At 40.1% G+C, this 20,612-nt stretch overlaps 1 protein-coding gene across 5 annotated transcripts in view; it reads right to left on the bottom strand.

Annotated features, from left to right (window-relative positions):
• cadm1b (cell adhesion molecule 1b) overlaps window positions 1–20,612 on the bottom strand; it is a 164,630-nt gene that overhangs the window by 47,688 nt on the left and 96,330 nt on the right. The gene's annotated exons all lie outside the window — the stretch shown is intronic.

Genomic DNA, 20,612 nt, shown 5'->3' on the forward strand with positions numbered 1-20,612 from the left:
ATAATTTCTAAATAGGTGTGGTAAAATTCATTAAATTATAGCTCCATATGTGACAGTGCATTCAGAAAGCATACAGACCCTCTTCACTTTTTTCACATTTTGTTATGTTAAATCACTTAAATCCATTTTTTTCTAATTTATTAAAAAATAAAAACTGAAATATCATATTGACATAAGTATTCAGACCCTTTACTCAGGACTTAGTTGAAGCACCTTTGGCAGTGATTACAGCCACAAGTCTTCTCGGGTGTGATGCGACAAGCTTTGCACACCTGAATTTTGGGGATTTGCTGCCGTTCTTTGCAGATCCTCTCAAGCTCTGTCAGGCTGGATGGGGACCATCAGTTGACAGCCAGTTTCAGGTCACTCCAGGCACCCCCACAGCATGATGCTGCCGCCACCACCACGCTTCACCGTTGGGTTGGTATTGGGCTTTTGGCGATGGGTATTGCTCTGATATGCGCTGTCAGCTGTTAGATCTTATATAGACAGATGCGTGCCTTTCCAAATGATTTCCAATCAGTTGAATTTACCGCAGGTGGACTCCAATCAAGGTGTGGAAACATCTCAAAGACCTGAGGTAAATTTCAAGTGTCATAGCAAAGTTTCTGAATACTTATGTCAATGAGATATTTCAGTTATTTCAGTTTTTTCCTTTTGCAAAAATTTCTAAAAATGTTATCGCTTATACATTGTGGGGTATTGAATGTAGATTGATGAGGGAAAAAATTAATTTGAACGATTTTTAGCATAAGGCTGCAACATGACAAAATGTGAAAAAAGTGAGGCGGTATTTTTGTAATTTAACTCCAATTAAGAAATATACAGAAAAGGCATCATAATGAGCAATTTTTACAATCCAGCCATTCTGTTTTTCCACGGGTGTGTACAATCCCAACATAATGAGCCATTTTTCTTCCTTCATCCATTTTCCCTGAGTGTTATATTAATATGGAAGAACTGAGGGAATATGTGGACTTTGTTTTCTCCCTCTCATGTTCCTGATTGAGATTCCAGCCAGCCCCGTTATGGAGCAGCCACTGCCTGGAGACGCTCCCCTGGGACCCGCGGTGTATCCTGGAGAAGAGAGCAACCATTCGGAACGGTGCCCACCCAAACTGGCATCTCACAGGGCATGGGAGACTGGCGTGTTCCCAAGTCCCTTCAGCAGTGCTCAGGGACTGTACCCTCGGGAGAGCTTCCATCATTCATTGTCTGCTATTCATAAACAACCCCCCCCCCCTTCCCCAAATTCTCACACACACACCTCCCCCCCCTGCCCTCTGCTAGGCAAAACTACATTTTTATATTTCATACACCATCTTTTTATATTGACATTTCACACAGGCTTTGGGGCCTCTGTACTCGGGTTGTGAGGAATATGAGCTTCATTTCCGAGCGTACAGCATGTTGAAGTGACTGCTTGTCTCACTTGTCATTGCCGGGCATAATAAGAGTGCAAGGTATGACACATGTCCTTGTTACACTCCTTTGTGCATTTTCAGTGTGTCAGCAATTCCCACAGGACAAAAAAGTATGAGTGACAAATCACACACGATGGGAAACAACTTTTGAACAATGTCCAGGAGACTGCTGCAATATTTCATTGGCTTAAGCCTCTGCGTCTTTTAAACTTAAAGTGTCAGTCAAAACTTTATCTTTCATATGTGATAATTCAATATAATCAGGCTTCTGGGGCCATTCTGCTCAAGCTGGAAGTGATTTGAGCAAAAAGAGACCAAAAGTGATAGAGGCTGATAGCCAGACTCAAATTTGAGCTTGAATGAGCCCACTGTATGCATCTCAGTCCAACCAGCCCTCAGGACAGCCCATAATGAGGCTTTTGAGCTGCTTTAATTGCCAGGTAATTATAACGTTGTAGCAACATTATGTAAATGACTCATTATCATCTGGTACGTGTAGTGTATCTGCCCTCATTTTACGTTACTTTGTCAGGAGTGTAACCCAGAAAGAAGTATCACCCGGATACTGGGGCATCTTAGTGTTTAATCTTGTCAACAGAGGCCTATATCTAAACAGAGCGACTTGTGATATAGTGTGGTGACACCTCCCCTAACCCTTCAGTATGATCCACTTCCTGTTGGTGGCCTCTGAAGAGGCTATAAATAGCTTTTGTGGCGGCGGTGGTATGTCTGCCGTGCTCCCCTTCTCTCCTCCGTACCTGCAGCACATTAGGTAGAAGTTATGAGGTGCCAGCTCACCTGTGATTAGATGTCATGGCTGTCGCTCCGCTTAGACAGTGCTGATAGACAGATTTCTGGGGAAATGCGTGTGATGGCATTCGTGCGAGTGCAGCCGTTGCACCAATCTGTCAATCATGCGGGATGAGAGCAGTCAAGCCTGCTGTCCTCCAAATCATGTCTGTCCTTGTCTCCTCACCTCTTCTCTTTTTCATCCAAATCTCATTTTCCCGTTCCACACAATAAGCAGCATTATGTTCGGAAACAGGAAAGTGGAGCATTTCTCACTCTCCACCTACAGTGATGCTACATTTCTTGCTGGAAACATGCTCATTGTGAGCTTCTGAAAGGGCATATTCTTCCACTACATTACGCTGTCTATAAGAAGTGAGGTTCTAAGTGCTCTGGTATTCCGGCATCTGTGTTCAACCCATTGCCACCCCAATGATTCCATAATAATCTGCACTATTTCTTCATTGCTGAGGCAAACTCACATCTCTGGAGACTGGATGTCTGTGGTAAGAGTGGCACATAGCCTCTCTCTCTCTCTCTCTCTCTCTCTCTCTCTCTCTCTCTCTCTCTTGGTGCTCAGTAAAAGCAGTGGGGTAACACTAATGAGACAACATTTCTTCTCAGTACTAGTGCGATGCCTTTGAATTAATGTTCTTCCTTTCAGGTAAAACATTCCCTTGCTTATTTATGCTCATGATCTGCAGCGTGTTGCATGTCAACCTAGTGTGTGATCGCACTGCATAAGAGGACACAACAGAGTTGGATGCTGGAACTCTGTAGCTCCCCATAGAGATCCACACTGGTTACTGTCATGAGTGTGCATGTGGAGCGATGCTGTCTTACTGTGTGTAGCCCACTGTGTTTTTATTTAATTAGAAGGATCAGAGGTGGGCTTCAAACTTTTTCTCTTCAATGAAATCAGATGGAGACGTGAGCTCCTGCAGAGCAGACCGAATAAACATGGATGACTTTTGAGGTCGGGATTTTCACAAAAGAATCCGATCAAAGAGTTTCAGCTGTCCTAGTCTTTGTTATCAGAGATAATAATTTTCAAATCCACCTTAAAGAGTTTCTATTTTACCCACATACATACATACACACACACACACACACACACACACACATATATACACACACACACACACACACACATATACACACACACACACACACACATATACACACACACACACACACACATATATACACACACACACACACACACACACACACATATACACACACACACACACACACACACACACACACACACACACACACACACACACACACACACACACACACACACACACATATACATATATACACATACACACATACATATACGCATATACATACAAATACACATATACGCATATATACATACACATATATATACATATACATACAAATATACGCATATACACACACACATACACACATACACATATATACACACATACATATATACACATATATACACACATACATATATACACATATATACACACATACATATATACACACACACATATATGCATAAACACACACACACACATATATATATATATATATATATATATATATATATGACAGGCCCTTCACATATACGAACTAGAATTGAAGATTTGACAAAACAATCCTAATGACGTGGAGCTTTCAACCTCAGCCTCATCACGCAGTCTTTTCAGCAGATACAATTTTAACGTGTCAGCATGTCCATACTCATGACAAAAGGCCAAACTCCAAACACTCCAAATCCAGCAATGCATCACATACCGAAACACCTACAAATAGGGAAAATGCATGCAACAAGAATTGCTACCCTGAAGTACTCTGGGACACTAGGGGGGAAAAAACAGGGGGTGTAGTAAAAGATACACCTGTTATCTACTCTGTAATGTACATTTTTTTTTAAAAATCAAGCAAAATTTAATAAAGACTGCCCTGCCTCTGTCTGTTTTTGTTAATATATATTTATTTATATGTGGTTATATCTCCCTGAATGAGTCCCAAAATCCACAGAGGCAGTGCTGTTGTTAAATTGACCAATAAAAAATGTATTGATTATGTATTAGGCTTTACCTTCAGACAAACTGGCTGCAACAAATATTATATTTCAACTCATTCAAAAGGATACTGACAACAAAGCCAGAAGTTTTTCCCAAGGGCTTGACTCTCTTCACCCTGGGATGACTGCGGACATTGACTGGCCAGTCATCTCGGCAGCCGGCCTGCGAGCTATTGAGATGACTGCTGGTCTCACCCAGCAGGTGGGTCCTCAAATCTCAGAAAACGTCGGAAGCAAATTCGCAAAACATGCATTATTTAGATAAACTGATGATGTTCGAAATCTAACTGAATGAAACAGAATGAAATGAAAATCCCTCACCCTAGTGTCCCAGAGAACTTCTAGTGTAGCAATTCTTGTTGCATGTGTTTTCCCTATTTGTATGTATTTTGTTTTATTTGTTGCCTTTCTCGATTTGGAGCATGTTTTCCTGAAGGTTTGTGCTTTCACTCTTGAATCTGCTTTGCCCGTAGGGGCCACTGTAGTAATTAGCAGAAGCCCTACATCATATGACGATGAACTATTATACAGTTGAAATCCACGGAAACAGCCAGTGGGTGGACCTTGAGGTGGTATTGCTTAACTTTAAGCCACCAATAACTAGAAGTCTTAAAAGTACTTTGGATTACATAAGAGCAGCTACTGATGTTGCACATCAACAAATCCATATCCTTGACAACTGAGAAAACCCCACCCAACAATGAAAACTGCATAATATTATTGAAAGCTAGACGCAAGAGGACAGTTAATTTTTTTAAATGAAATATTTAAAAATGAGTTTTCACGCTTATTATTGAAGAATTAAATTGTAACAGATTGTGCATTTATACAGCCTCTGAAGGGTGGTCTCATTTTAAAGTAAAAACTGCTGTCTTGTGCATTCTTAAAAAACAGCAAGTTGTGTTTTATTTACACATTTGACCCGCTTCTTTTATTATCAGCTCTCAGGTACAGCTTCATCCATCCCAACCTGTCAGCGAAATATCAGAAAACGCTCACATGTAAACAACACTGGGAATATTCCGATTAATTCTCCCCAGAGTCGACCAAAACATATTTATCAGGTATGCTTACAGAGATGCAAAACATGTTCCTGTTTGATAACTTGTGATGAAGAGGAGATTTTGCAAATATTCCTACAGAGGTGGTTAATTGCTCACTCACTGTTGATTGAATATGCTTTGTAAATATCCAATCTATGACTGTAATGTTTGTGTTTTTCATGAAAAGCCGGGACGCCTGTATTTGAAGCCAGCTTTTACATTGAGCGATTAAGGGATAATCCTCCAGAAACGCTGGAAGATAAAAAGCAGATACATTATATTGATTTTGGTGCCCATCACCTCTTAGTAAAGTGCTATGGGTATCTACAATGGCACATAAGTAACAATAGATGGATGTCCGTATGAATAAAAGGCTAAAATTAAGACATTTCATCATCAGTAACATCTTTGAAAAACAAAAAAATGTGTGTAGTCTCATTGGTGTAAGTGCCTTGGTCTCGTCACCACACACAAAATGTCTCTGCAGCTGCAAAAAAACAAAACAAAAAACTGCAAACAGCCACCAGCTGCTTTGATGACAACTCTGCACATCTCAGGTAGTGTTTGTCTCCCACAGTCATGTCAAGAAAAAAGAGAGCGCTAAAACATTTCTGATGACTGTAGATGCCAGGCGGCTGCTCAACACAGCCTCACATGAAAGACACCAAGCTCTCCCTGTTACCAATAAAACAGCATCAAAATGCAAAAAGTAAAAGTGAAATTTAAAAAAAACGACAGTGGCTGTTTAATATCACAGTCACGCATCTATCAAAAGGTCATTTGACATAATGAAACAAGACTCTTCTACTAGGCAGGATGTCTCAAATCAACATAATATGAAGCAGGAAAAGTATAATAGTAACACACTTTTAAGTTATGCTGATTTTGACAAATGCAGCAACTTCAGAGGTCTATAAATCACAAACAAACTGAATTCGCTGGGAGGTACAATGATTTCCTTTTTCCTACTAGGCACAATCATCCACTCTGTTATCTTAACAAGACTGGTTGACTGAGCATGGACTTAAGTATAACGGCGACAGTGTGCTCTGCACCCAAAACCATTCAGCAGAGAAAAAGATTCTTGCTCAAAGCAGAGGCAAAGCTTAACCCCTGGCAAAGTGACACATCACATCTCATTCAGATTGTCTATTTCGGGTGACGCTGCATCTTTTTTTTTTCTTCTGTTTTCTCCTCAGAGGCAGCAGGCACTATGAAGCCTCTTTTCAGCCCCGGTCTCAGTTTTTAAAAGAAAGTTGCGGCAGGAGTGCTGCGTTTGTTACCACAGGAAAGAAACTGAAGCTCTGATTCTGCGCGGATCAAAACACACGCAGAACGATACAAATCAAAGCCTCAAAAGAGTCTTGAGGGAGGAATTTTTTGCTATTCTGGAGACGCAGTAATGCCTCTCATATACTATGGTCTCTTGCCAGCAAAACTCACATGAGCAATGTTCACAGAATTAATGGTGTGTTTGTGAGTGTGTGCTTTCTAGCTTGTCTGCCAGCATATCTGCTGACTCACTATGCATGTGCGTACATCTGCACAAGCGTTTCTGTGTGTTTCTGTGTGTGTGTGTGTGAGTGGGTAAGAGAGAGAGGTAATTAGGACATTAGGAGAGGCTTCTGACAGGCTTGTCATCGCCACAGCCTGCCCAGTGGAAAGGAGGTGGTCAGAGGGGTAAGTGGGGGTCCGGCAGGGTCAAGAGACAGCTGCTGCACCACCACTCACTGTCTGGAAGCTCTCAGAGAATATTAAACCACTGGGGACTCAGCCAAGACACTCCCTCATTTATGGAATACACAAAGCCTTTTCACAAGTAGGTAGTGTCTAATTTATGCCACTGTTATAAAAGTACTGCTGTTTTTTTGTTTTATCCTGAAACATTGGAACATAAACATAAAAAGACCAAAATAAATGGGGATGGCATCGAGGTAATTGCGGTTATTTTGTAAATCAGAGAATTTACAACACAACGATTGTTGTTCTCATTTTCACACTCGCTTTTTTTTTCATGATGATAAATCTGTGTGGTCTCACACCTCCCGCGTATCCGTCTCTCTCTATTATTACAATATGAGACATATTAAATACATCCCCCAAGGCTGATGACCTTGGCGATGACATACCATTAATTGTATGGATGGATTATCATCATCACAACAATAACATAGCTGCTCTTTGCTCTACTCTGCCTAACACCTGTGACCGTTCTCTGGCTGCCTCTGCTCATATACTCATAATCACATCTATCAGCCTAAAACGTTGACTGCATCCAGGGATGCTAAACACGTCCATTTGTTTGGAGTTGTAATGTCTTTTGTGCGCCTCAATCAGGCACCTGTCAGACACACACCTGCTACCTCAGTGCTAAGAGAAAAGGCAGAGGGAAGGCCTTTTGTCTCCTCACAGAGTTTATAATCAGCACGTTGTTTCCAATCTTCTTCAACCATTTTTCAATTTCCCATTTCCCTTTTCTCAGTCAAATCACTGCTATCAATCAGGTGCGCGCTTGAGAGAGGAGAGAGGGAGAAAGAGTGTGTGTGTGTGTGTGTGTTAGAGAGAGAAAGAGGGGGAAGTTCCTTGATGGAACCATCTCCAGCCCTAGGCCTCATTAGTCAGAGACTGCAGAAGGAAATGTGTGTGAATGTGAGCGAAGGATGCATGTGTGTGCACGTGTGTGTGTATGTGTCTGATAATATGAGGCCATTTAATATTCCCATACCATCCAAATGATGCATAGTGGACAATGAGTTCCTCTAAATGGATACTAAACCCAGTAAGTTCTATTATACTGTATTTTGCCCTTTCCCTCCACTGTGTTTACTGATATCATGGCAGAAGATGACCTCAAAACAATTTCTGTGAAACCATGACAACGGCTTCTCTGTATCAGCATGCCGTGCAGTGAAAACGTTTCAGAAATGAATGCAGTTGACTGATGTGGCAGTCAATACGAATCAAACCGTAACAGCTGCATAGGCACAAGCCATATTGATCGCATGTGACAAGAGGCGCTCGCAGTGCATTGACATCTTTGAAGAGAGTCAACCTAGGGACTTTGATAGTCTGTTTCACTGAACATGTCGAACATTACAACAGAAATAGCACAAAATCCTATGTCAACATTCGTGTGGCACAAATTAGGCAACAAAAACAAAGAGAGAATAAAGATGAACAAACACAAATTCAGATTATTGCCGACGTGGCAATATGCTCGATGTTTTACGGAGTGTATTGATTATAAAAGAGATCTGTTTGAAGTGGCCGTACAAAACGGCAACTATAGTAAATTCACAATGGCAGGGTAATATATGACTTCACTGCTTTCATTTATTCACAGCTTGACATTTCTTCCCTTCCACAGAGTGTGCTCTAACTGCGTGCCAATAGCCACATCATTTAGACTGGACCCGCATGAATATTTAACATTAGTGCCTGGATTGTAGCTCAGAGAAAATGAATTATTTTTACTGGGCTTCGCAGAGGCACCGTGAAAAACTCTCACTCTGGTGATGAATCGCTGGGGAGTTTATGTTGTATTAAGCAGGCAAAACAAATGGCTATCAATCATTTGAAGCTTTCCATGCTTGCCAGCTACGCATCCCCTCTCCCCTTTCAGAGATTCTGTTAGTTTTCAGAGGGCTCAGCTGCCAGCCTTGGGTGTGTAAAAAAAGGGTCAGCCTTGAGTTCACTGGCATTTGTTGACAAGCCCTTTCTGGAAGACAAAGGCAGGCTCAGGACAGTAGGCAACAGTTCTACTGCAGATTTAGGTGACTTGAAATAAAAATATAGATACATATAATATAGATAATTGACAAAATAACTCCTACTTAGTCAATATCGGTAATAAACCATTTTGAGTCAACAGTGTCTTAAACTGCAAGTAATTAGAATCTCATAGATAACATCTTGTGAGCTCAGTTTTCAAGATTTAATACAAGATTTAATTCTGAAGTAGGGCTGCAACTTCTGACTATTTTCATTGTTGATTAACTTAATGGTTATTTTCTGGATTAATTGATCATTCATTTGTTCTATAAAAGGAGAGGAAGCAGTGAAAATCCAACCAGTGTCAGAATAAGACATGAATTGACTTGGATTACAGGCGAGCTAGCATAATGCTACTGTTAAAAAACATTTACTTCAAACTCACTTTGCAAGATCTTCTTTCTTACCTGGCTGCAATCAGCTTCACAAATCACCTCCAATGCTTGCATCTGTTTTTTCCTATTTACATTGTACTGTAACACTACGATTCATTACGCAGTCATCACTTCATGTATAATGCCTCGAAACTGACATCATATAGACAGAGAGCGCAACCAAGACTTTATAAGACGCATCTCACACAGTGTGACATACAATGAACTTCTAAAATTGTTATGACCAAATGAAAATCGCAAGCAATTAGCCTTGCATAGATTTTTAACTCAACTGAAATTGGAAGGAGCTCAACCAGACACATCAAGCCAATGATCAAACTATATGGGGATGTTTAAATTATCCAACCTTTTCAAATCCCACTATCCCACCATCAGGAGAGTGAATACAAACTCGTGCCACATGCAGCAAAACAATGTTAATGTGGATCCTAAAGTTTCTAAAGAAACTGTACCAAATACTGTATGTGCGTCAGGCTGAATTTGGGGGAAATGTCCATAAAATTGGTGCATAAAACATCTAGAATATTTCTTTTTTTCATTTCTTAAAAACGATTTGCACTTTTAAACAAAGTATTAGGAGTAGTATATCTCCTTTTGGTCCGTTACAGTACATAGTCAAACCAATGATGTATATTCCTCAATAGGAGGATAAAAACCAGTTCTGGGTTTTAATGTTGTTAATGTGGCTGTTTGGTGTACAGTACGTGCCAAATGCAAGTGGAAGAAACACATATTAATAAAAAAGATTAAAAAAAACAAAAACAATCATTTTTCCAATTCATAAAATAAACTAGAATATTTCCAATTGATAGAATGGTGCAGCCATAAAAGATATGGAATATTGGGTTTTAAACATTTCAATATTTGAAAATCATAACACTCCAATAAAGAGTTGGAAAAAGCTGACAAAGATTTACAGTATGTCATATTGTCAGACATATGTGGAATAAGAAGGATTTCCCAACCTTAAAACTACCATGAAAGAAAACTGGATGTCAAAGGGGCTTTTGACAGAATCAAATCAAGCATGATTTAGCAATTGTGTGACTTATTTTTGCTTCTAAGTCTAAATGATTGTGGGTAAGGTTTAAAAGAATTTTGTTTCCAGAATAGCTTCAATTTCAGCAAAAATCAATGAAAAGCAATGATTGTATTGTGCGATTGCCCACTTACTTGCAAGGGAAGGTCTCAGGTTGATGTTTTAGTAAATCATCATTTGTACAAACTACTTCACATGAAGTCTGTGTCAAGAAAAGGCCTATTGAGTCTTGTCAGACTACTGCCAGAGATGGTGGCACAAAGGTGTGAGTCCTGCAAATAAATAAAATCTCCTGTACAAATGAAATGGGGGGGGGGGGGACAATGCTCCTGCAAAATTAAGAGGGCTAAAAGATCAAGCCTAGGAATGCGTAAAGGAGTAGCTGTTATAGATGATTGAATCAGCTCTTCATTCTTCCCCTACCTGCTTTGAGTAGTTTCATTTGATTGGGTATGACATAACCTTAACCTTGGTTAATTGCTAGTTAATTTACCTCACATAGTGAATATATAACCTTCTAGTCTGCAAAACAGTCCTTTAAAAATCCTGTATAAATTCAGTCAGCCAAAATACACAAATACACACAATTGAGTGCCCAAAACACCGGTGTGACACACAGAGTTCACAGATTCTCGGATTACTTGACAGTTTCATTAAGACAGATTACCTTGACCCTGAAGTTTTAATCTTACAGATAAAGTGAGGCTGTTTTTACACCCATCCTCAAGGATGCACTTCATTTCCAACAACATTCAACCTGAGATGAGATTTGGCCTCTCTCAAATACAATCTGAATTGCTCCAATTGATTAAACAGAAACTGGAAGGCTGAACAGGGCAGAGCAGAGTGCAAACCTGTCCACATAGCCACTGGCAACTGTAGACACAAGATTGAGGGTAAGATATCTGTGAGAGGCCTGGCACCTGAGTCAGAGAGATAGTCCTGCTTACTGAGGGAGGGAGGGAGGGAGGGAGGGAGGGAGGGAGGAGGGGTCAAATTGGAGACAGACTGGATGGCTTTGCTTGTGTTTCCCCTTCAGGTTAATATTTTATGGATGTGCGATACAGTTCAGATGACAGTTTGAGATGACTGAGAGTCGGTGTGCAGGCGGCAGGGGTTCAGTGAGTTAAAATAAGGCACGGGGAGAGTGAGGCTGAATCTGAGAAATGTGTTAGTAGCTGTTAATGTGGGGAGTCTCAAAACGACTCAAGTTTAGTTTGTGCTCTTAGTGTATGCATGCACATGTACTGTTTGTGGGTGTGTGCGTGTGTGTCTGTGTGTGCACGCGTCTGATATGAGTGAGTGCTATCTGCAACCCAAGCCCATTAAAAAGCAGAGGCACCAGCAGTACAGATGTGTCTCTCTCTGAGCCCAACATGAAACACAGAAAACGGCCTCTTTGATCATTACCTACCTGTCAGTCTGCCCTCCACAGGGACCGCCTGTTACGACTGCTGATGTTCCTCACTGACAAGCCAGAAACACACAGGCAAACTCAAACACAGGAAAAAAAAAACAAAAAAAAAAAACAGCGTCGCTATGAGTCTGACTGGTGTTGGCATTCAAACTCGTCCCCGAGGAGGTATAACCATGACGACCAGTAGTGTGGGCAAAGTGCAGGTTTATTATTCTATATTTGGATTCCAATTAGCCTCAGTGACAGTGAGGCTTGCTGGGGTCCACATTCGCATTTGTACCAACAGGCAATTTAGTCTCCAGCCGCTACGATTGTATGTTTGTTGAACGTGGGATGAAACAGGCAGAAACCCATGTGATCAAAGGGAGAGGATATCCAGAAGTAGTGAGTCAAAGGCAAGCAAGCTTGTCCAAGTTCATTTGTTCAATTTACTGCTTCTACAGTAAGATCTCCCAAGATCTGCTGAGAATATCTGTAGACAAAGGGGAAGACATGACAACTACATATAGACAGGGTCAGCAGTCCCTCTTTCTGTGATTCAACCACTGCTCCACCCAGTCTATAAAATTACTCATGTCACGTCGTGTATCTGAAATTCGCTGCAATGTCAGTTTAATTATTCTCAGATCAGAAATATTCTGTCTTGATTTAGGCATTTTCTTTTCTTTTCACACTTTTCTCCAATGATAATTACACTGGTTTATAGCTATCCTTCATTTCATTCATTTTGATGTGTGCGTGTCTGAGATTTCTGCCACCCAAGTAAAATGGAGGTGAAAGAGATTTAATTTGTAGTCTTCAAAGCAATGAAAAACGCATTTTTTTCCCCATCCAGTTCCAACATTTTTTCTAAATTCTCGCTTTCTACAATAGCTATGCACAGCAAGTGAGGTGTGGTTATGATTAGGGAAAGAGCTTGGTTATTTCAAATAAACAATGGGGAATGTGTGGCTAGGGTTAGGGAACTACAGCAATTGGTTGAGATTAGAAAAAGAGTGTGGTTACAATTAAAGCTACTATATGCAAGTTCTGGAAATCAATAATCAATGAATGGTTTAAATCATTTATCAAGCATCCTTGTTCTCATGTGTGAGAATTTGCTGCCTTCCCCTTTTCTAACATTATTATAAATGGAATAACTTTGTGTTTTGGACTCATCGTCAGACAAAAAAAGACATTGAGTTACATCATTTTATGCCCTCAGAAATTGTGGTCGGCTTTTAAAAAAAAAAGTATTCTGATGTTTTATAGACCAAAAAAATGAATTGGTGGATCAAGAAAATGATTAGCATATTAATCAATAATGAAAATAATTATTAGTTGCAGCTCAAAGCTGTTCAAATTCTTGAACATTTAAAAGAGTTTGGAATATAATACACTGCTCAAAAAAAATTAAAGGAACACTTTTTAATCAGAGTATTGCATCGAATCAATTAAACTTCTGGGATATTGATCTGGTCAGTTAAGTAGCAAAGGGGGTTGTTAATCAGTTTCAGCTGCTTTGGTGTTAATGAAATTAACAACAGGTGCACTAGAGGGGCAACAATGAGACGACCTCCAAAACAGGAATGGTTTTCCAGGTGGAGGCCACTGACATTTTTCCCTCCTCATCTGACTGTTTTTGACTAGTTTTGCATTTGGCAGTGTCACTACTGGTAGCCTGAGGCGATACCTGGACCCTACAGAGGTTGCACAGGCAGTCCAACTCCTCCAGGATGGCACATCAATACGTGCCATTGCCAGAAGGTTTTCTGTGTCTCCCAGCACGGTCTCAAGAGCATGGAGGAGATTCCAGGAGACAGGCAATTACTTTAGGAGAGCCGGACAGGGCCATAGAAGGTCCTTAACCCATCAGCAGGACCGATATCTGCTCATTTGTGCAAGGAGGAACAGGATGAGCACTTCCAGAGCCCTACAAAATGACCTCCAGTAGGCCACTGGTGTGAATGTCGCTGACCAAACAATCAGAAACAGACTTCATGAGGGTGGCCTGAGGGCCCGACGTCCTCTAGTGGGCCCTGTGCTCACTGCCCGGCAACGTGGAGCTCGACTGGCATTTGCCATAGAACACCAGATTTGGCAGGTCCCCCACTGCTTCCCTGTGTTTTTCACAGATGAGACCAGGTTCACCCTGAGCACATGTGACAGACGTGAAAGGGTCTGGAGAAGCCGTGGAGAAGCCGTGGAGAAGCCGTTATGCTGCCTGTAACATCGTTCAGCACGACCAGTTTGGTGGTGGGTCAGTGATGGTCTGGGGAGGCATATCCATGGAGGGACGCAGAGACCTCTACAGGCTAGACAACGGCACCCTGACTGCCCTTAGGTATCGGGATGAAATCCTTGGACCCATTGTTAGACCCTACGCTGGTACAGTGGGTCCTGGGTGCATGACAATGCCCGGCCTCATGTGGCGAGAGTATGCAGGCAGTTCCTGGAGGATGAAGGAATTGATACCATTGACTGGCCCCCACGCTCGCCTAACCTAAATCCAATAGAAAACCTCTGGGACATTATGTTTCGGTCCATCTGATGCCGCCAGGTTGCACCTCAGACTGCCCAGGAGAGACTCAGCTCGCTAAGCTTTTTAGGGGAGTATCTGCACCTTTATGATCAAACAAACAGTTTCCAAATCCTCAGTTCCTCTGTCACATTTGTCACTTTTTCACCAAGATCCCTGTTGCTCTTGTTCTGTGATTTTCCTGTCACCGCTGTTTCCAGCATCCATAGGTCAAAGTTACCTCTTTAATCTTCTTGTGTCCCCACTTGCGCAGAGTGTTAACAAATGAACAATGGAATGCAGCAGCAAGTAGAGACATATTTTTTTATGCAGAGGCTTGTTTGTCTGTGTTTCTATTTCAGGCGAGGTTGACTTTGTTGTTAGTGTACCAACACCAAGACTTAGGGTGGTCACATTTGCTTACAGCAATTTACACAGTTTAAGTTGAAATGATTTTCCACATCTCTCTCAGAAATAGCTAAGACACCTCTGTAACTACTTTGGGGATACACTGCGCGACCACAGCTCCGACATCATTAGCATACATTGTACTGTCAATTTAAAGGTAATGTTTGGATCTTATTGTAATGGGAATGAGTCAATTTGTTTTGAGAGTAGGATGCGAATATGAGGACAGAGGAAAAATGCCGCTATGATGTTGTTTGGAATTCCAGCAGAAACGTCATATTGTATATGTTAAATCTCCTGATGCAGTCTCACATAATGTCATCTCCTTCATGCTGCAGATCAAAGTGTCAGATCTTGCAGCAAAACATCAGAGACTCGACACCAGTCGAGCGCACGCCAAGCAAACCAGTAAAACAGAGTGACAGGCTCACATATATTCACAGGAGCTTATTGAATCTATATGGCAATACAGCACACTGTGTCGTACTAACGCGCTAGTATGATCGCATCACAAAATGCTTGCTTATCTCTCTCTGCACTTCTCACCTCAGATAAACAAGATGTCTATCAATCACTGGATCAAAGCCCTGTGTACATTTAGAAAACTGTTTAACACACACAACAGAAATTCACAGACATTCTGCTAAATAAATAACACTGTTTTCATACTTGTGCACTGTGATGGAAGAGCCATTCAGACCCATTTCTTAAAGCTGCAGTAATCAATTATTAGATATAAACAACGGATCAAATGTGTAATGGGAGTACCTTGACTCTGAGTTCCCCTCAGCTTATGGAGTGTTTGATCATCTTTAAGCTGTTAGTTTAAGTCTAAACAACAAAACTACGAACACTTTTACTCTTTTGTTTCACTGTCAGCGCTCTCATCAGCGTTGTTTGCAAAAAAGGTCTCTTAAAAAAAAGAAAACAAACAAAAAACTGCATGCTATCGGCCGAGCAACAAAGAGCAGACAGACACAGTTAGCAACTACCTGGTGAACACAGTGAAGCATTCAGCAGCTGAAGAGCCAGATATTTCCCTCAGGAGTTGTAGAGACCAAAACAGAGCTAAGAGGAGAGTAAATATTGAAATTACATTCACCAGGTGGCCAGACACACAACTCCAGATGAATGCTAATGTTGCTCCATGCCTGCTGGACGTGTAAGTCGCCAACTTTTTCCTAACAAGTCTGCTAAAACAACTTTATAAAGGTGATAATATATTGGTGTTGTGTTTGCAGCTTGTTGTGCTACCCCCAAGTGACCAAAAAAACCTCCCCCAAAAAACAACAAACAAAAAAAAAACAATCTGCACGTTTATGTAGTAAATGTGAAAATATAACTTTCAACTAAAATTGTAGCAAAATGTATTTAAAGAGCGCAGCAATTTAATGCAGCTAATTAAGGATAAGACTATTGATCCCCAGGGAGGAAATTCACAATAACTAAAAAAAAAAATGTATACCCTGATGAATAGGTTTTTTAATTCTTAATCTACCAAGTAACTAGTAACTGCAGCTGTCAAATAAATGTAGTGAAGTAAAAATACTTTCTAAACCTCTGAGATTTGGTGGAGTAGAAGTGGATAAAATACTCTAGTAGGATTCAAATACCTCAAAATTGTACTTGAACATGCTACTTAGCTAAATGTACTTTACTATTTTCCACAACTGCTTGTGCTAGCCTATATTACAATTTATTTATTTCAAATTTAATTAGAAGATAAACCCCTTGAGATGCATAATCTAATTTTCAATGGGGCCCTAAAACACAAAAACATAAAAGTTAAAAACCATTTAAACAAAAATAAATACAGGAATAATAATGATAATAAAATAAAATTATCCAAGTGCAGAAAAACCAGATATAATAATAATAAAATGGAAAAAGAACACACACAAAGGCTCTCCAACAATTCCAAATCACTCACACAATATCTCTCTTACAAGTGTCATCTGGAAAAAACTAACAGGAAATAAGATAAAATAACACTGCCAAACAAAATAACAGAAATACAGTCAGAAACAAGAGGAAGTGCAGTTTTAGGTAAGCAAGCAAATATGTTTTGAAGCCATGAATGGTCGTAAAAAATCTGAGTGCATTTGGTAAATTATTCCAGTCTGACGGAGCTTTAAATTTTAAAAGCACGTCTCGCAGTTTCTTTAGAAATTAACGGCACAATTAAGAAAGGTTGCTGAATACGTCTAAGTGAATATGATTACCAAATTATAAATGGCACTAAAAGCTGCTTTAAGTATAAAGGACAGTTATAGGAAATGCATTTGAAAAAAAAAAAAAAAGCAACAAATGAAAATCGGTACGAATAGTGGGCTAGGGCTATTTATGGTTTGAAAATGAACTACAGATCTGACACCTGAGATTCAAAAATGATACATGCTTTTTTTTTAAAAAATAAATAAATAAATACCATGAATATGTTTTTCTCCAAACCATTTTTGTCATTTGAGAGTTGTGCCATAGTTCTCAAATGTTGAGTGCTGTAAAAACACCAGCATTCATTTAGGAACTTAGCTTAAATCTTCAGTGAGTTTTCATTACTTGACAATCTTTGATCTGGTGTTTAATGTATGTCACATCCTTCTTCTCATTCAAAAGAAATAATATTAAAATCACGGTTCTTATACAACAGCCACTATAACAGTAACAATCCAGCTACTACTACTACTACTACTACTACTACTAAAATGTGATATAGGATGTTGCACAGTGGTCCTTGCCGGAGATGGTGATGAACACAGAAGAGATGATGATCATAGAGGAAATAAAGAGAGTCTCCTAATCTATGGCACAACGTAACATTAGAGACGCCTCTCAGTCTAACCCAGTCCTCTATCCGCATTCTTTTCGACATCACTTGCTTTGTGGGGTACTGCCCTCAGGGGCGCATGCCCACACACTGGTAGCTGCCAAGCTTGCAGAGCAGGAACACACACACACTCAAACACACACAGGCAGAAACTTGCACGCACACAGTCACATAGAGAGCGAGTGAGATGAATCGAATATGATGATTAACAAGGAACATTCAGGGACATGTTTACAGAAGGTGTCTGAATGTTCCTGTGGGCTGACAACACAGTCACAGTGGTGGAAACTCCCCAACAATCACTACTCAGGAGGTTCCTTTCTTTCAGATTTAAGTGCAAATTATTAAATGTCAGCTTCGACCATGCTGCTGGGACTTTGATAACCAGAAAAGTGGCATTTGAGGGAATTTTTACCTAACACAAAACACACTGGTGAGAGTGTGTTTTCCAGGAAGATCAGGGCTATGCATAGAGTATTGTTTGTTTTGGACGGAGAAGAGACTGCCACCGGAATGCCAGTGTAAACACCAGCTTTGTCAGTTCTCTGTGCTGCTGTTTGGGATCCAGAGCAACCGCAAGATCAGCATCAGAGAACATTTTCATCCCTCGGCTTACAGACCTACTGAACTGCAGCTCCACATCCGCTTCCTAGCCTTACTGCTCTTAGCTGCGAGCCAGCTTTACTCCTTGAAATAAAAATGAACCCACAACCGCTACTCACATTTGATTTGTGCGCAAGGTTGAAGGAAGCACAGGCCATCGCCAAGTTCAGCCTGGGAGTTTTGCTTTTTGTTGTGATATGAGGAATTAATAAAAGATATTTTTACAGCTTGCAGTTGAGAGCAATAAAATAAAATGACAAGAGGGTGATATTTTTTAATCAAGTATACTGAGTTCATATTGCAGCAAAAACACTCAAATACAGTGCGTTCAGAAAGTATTCATACCCCTTCACTTTTTTCATATTTTGCTATGTTGCAGCCTTATGCAAAAATCGTTTAAATTCTTTTTTTCCCTCATCAATCTACACTCAATACCCCATAATGACAAAGCCAAAACAGAAATTTAGACATTTTTGCAAATTCATGAAAAAGGAAAAACTGATATATCACATATACTTTCATCTTTCACTTTAAATTTGCACCTTCCTACTCTGCTTTGTATTTAAGAGGTTCAGGGCACTACAGTTGATTTTTTAAATTAAATTACCAGAGTCAATTTCAAAATACCTCACATACAACCTGGCAATAACAGACGCCTGTATAATGAGGTAAAATAAAGGCTAAATGAATCCAAATCAGAGGAGCCACGGGACAGGGGGAAATGTGCACTGTGAACAATTAGCTAGCTCATCCAGCATACCAATCAGCTCCTGGCACATTATGCACATACTGTAAAGCTCATTACTGCTGCAAAACACACAATCAGTTGATCAAATTCAGTGACAGAGCAGTGAGCGAGCTCTGTCAGGATCCGCCTGTCATTCAGCTCTTTAACCTGCTGCTGCACCTTAATCACCCAGCGCAGACACAACAGCAGCCTCGTGCCGTGTTTCAACAAGTCATGCTTCCTCATGTGCAGGACTTTTCCCAGAGTTTTTCGCTCTTTGATGGATGCTGACTGTTGTTATGCTTTCATCTCCTCCCTCTTAAAAAAAAAAAAAAAAGGAAAAAGGAAGAATCCTGGAACGCAAACACCCATGGTTAAACATAAAAGGGGTGAGATATTTTAAAACTGACATCACTTCAAAGGAAGTGAGCACATTCAAAGGGTATCACAGGAAAGAGATTCAAAAGCCTGCTAGTCACCTGTAATCCACTGCTAATACTTGGTCCCCACAACTGCATATTATTATTCACACCATTAACAGACGGCCCGGTTGAATATACAGATGCACACAGGCAGTGGCTTGATCATTAATATTCAGCTGAACACCAACAAAATGCACAGCTGCGAGATTTTCTCACGTAGATCAGTATTTGGTAGTTACTTTGTCTGTATTGATTCAGCATGCCAAGGAGAAGGATCTACACACACGGATATACACGGATTATCTTGTGAATATATCAGTGTCACTACACATCAGCAGCTGTTTCGTGGCGACAACTACCCTGTTAGCTGGCATCTACCTCTCTGTCGTTGCTGCTCTTCCCGGTGTCTCATTCTTTCATCAATTGTCTCTGCCACAACTCTGTGTCCCTGCCAACGCATTCTTTGAATTTGCTGCCTCAGTCAGTTGTGTTGTTAAAAAGAGAGACTTCCTTACCTCTAAATAAATCCAAGGAAGGAATTGCACCTTCAAAGGCCTTTTTTTTCCTCCACGGAAGACAACTTAAAAGTTTTTTTTTTTAAAGTTTAAAGAAAACGGCACTAAATCCTTGATTCAGCACAAACAAGCATTTAACAGAGGTCTTTGTGATCACAACTGCAGGTGATATTTTACTTTGAAAGTTAAACTATAATTTATGCAGATTATCATCATGATATATCGCAAATTATGGGGAACATAAGGTTTATAAACTGTTTTCTGTTGTCTGTTTTTACTGGGAACTATTTAATACTTTATTTAGTAGGAAAAAAAAAAAAAAAAAAGATGTTGCCTTCTAAATATGGATGATGCACCAAGCATGAGTTTGATGTTAATATATGAAACATTGGAGAAAGCTTGGAATTTAAGAAAAATCTCTTTTGAGGATTAACTGGAGATATGTAGCAGTTTGGTTATTTAAAAGAATATAGAAGTACTTATAATGTTGTGACCTTTTTTTTTTCTTTGGCTCTTTTATTTTTGTGTATGTATGACCAGAAGATGTGTGTTTTGTAAAACAGGGGTGTTTTATAATCCCATGTTTGATGGGCCAGATGTTTTGGAAAGACACAGAAATAACAAAACTAAACTAAAAACTACAACTATAAACTGTAACTACTGG

The sequence above is a fragment of the Xiphias gladius genome, chromosome 7 (assembly GCF_016859285.1).
Source record: "Xiphias gladius isolate SHS-SW01 ecotype Sanya breed wild chromosome 7, ASM1685928v1, whole genome shotgun sequence".
Lineage (NCBI taxonomy): Eukaryota > Metazoa > Chordata > Actinopteri > Istiophoriformes > Xiphiidae > Xiphias > Xiphias gladius.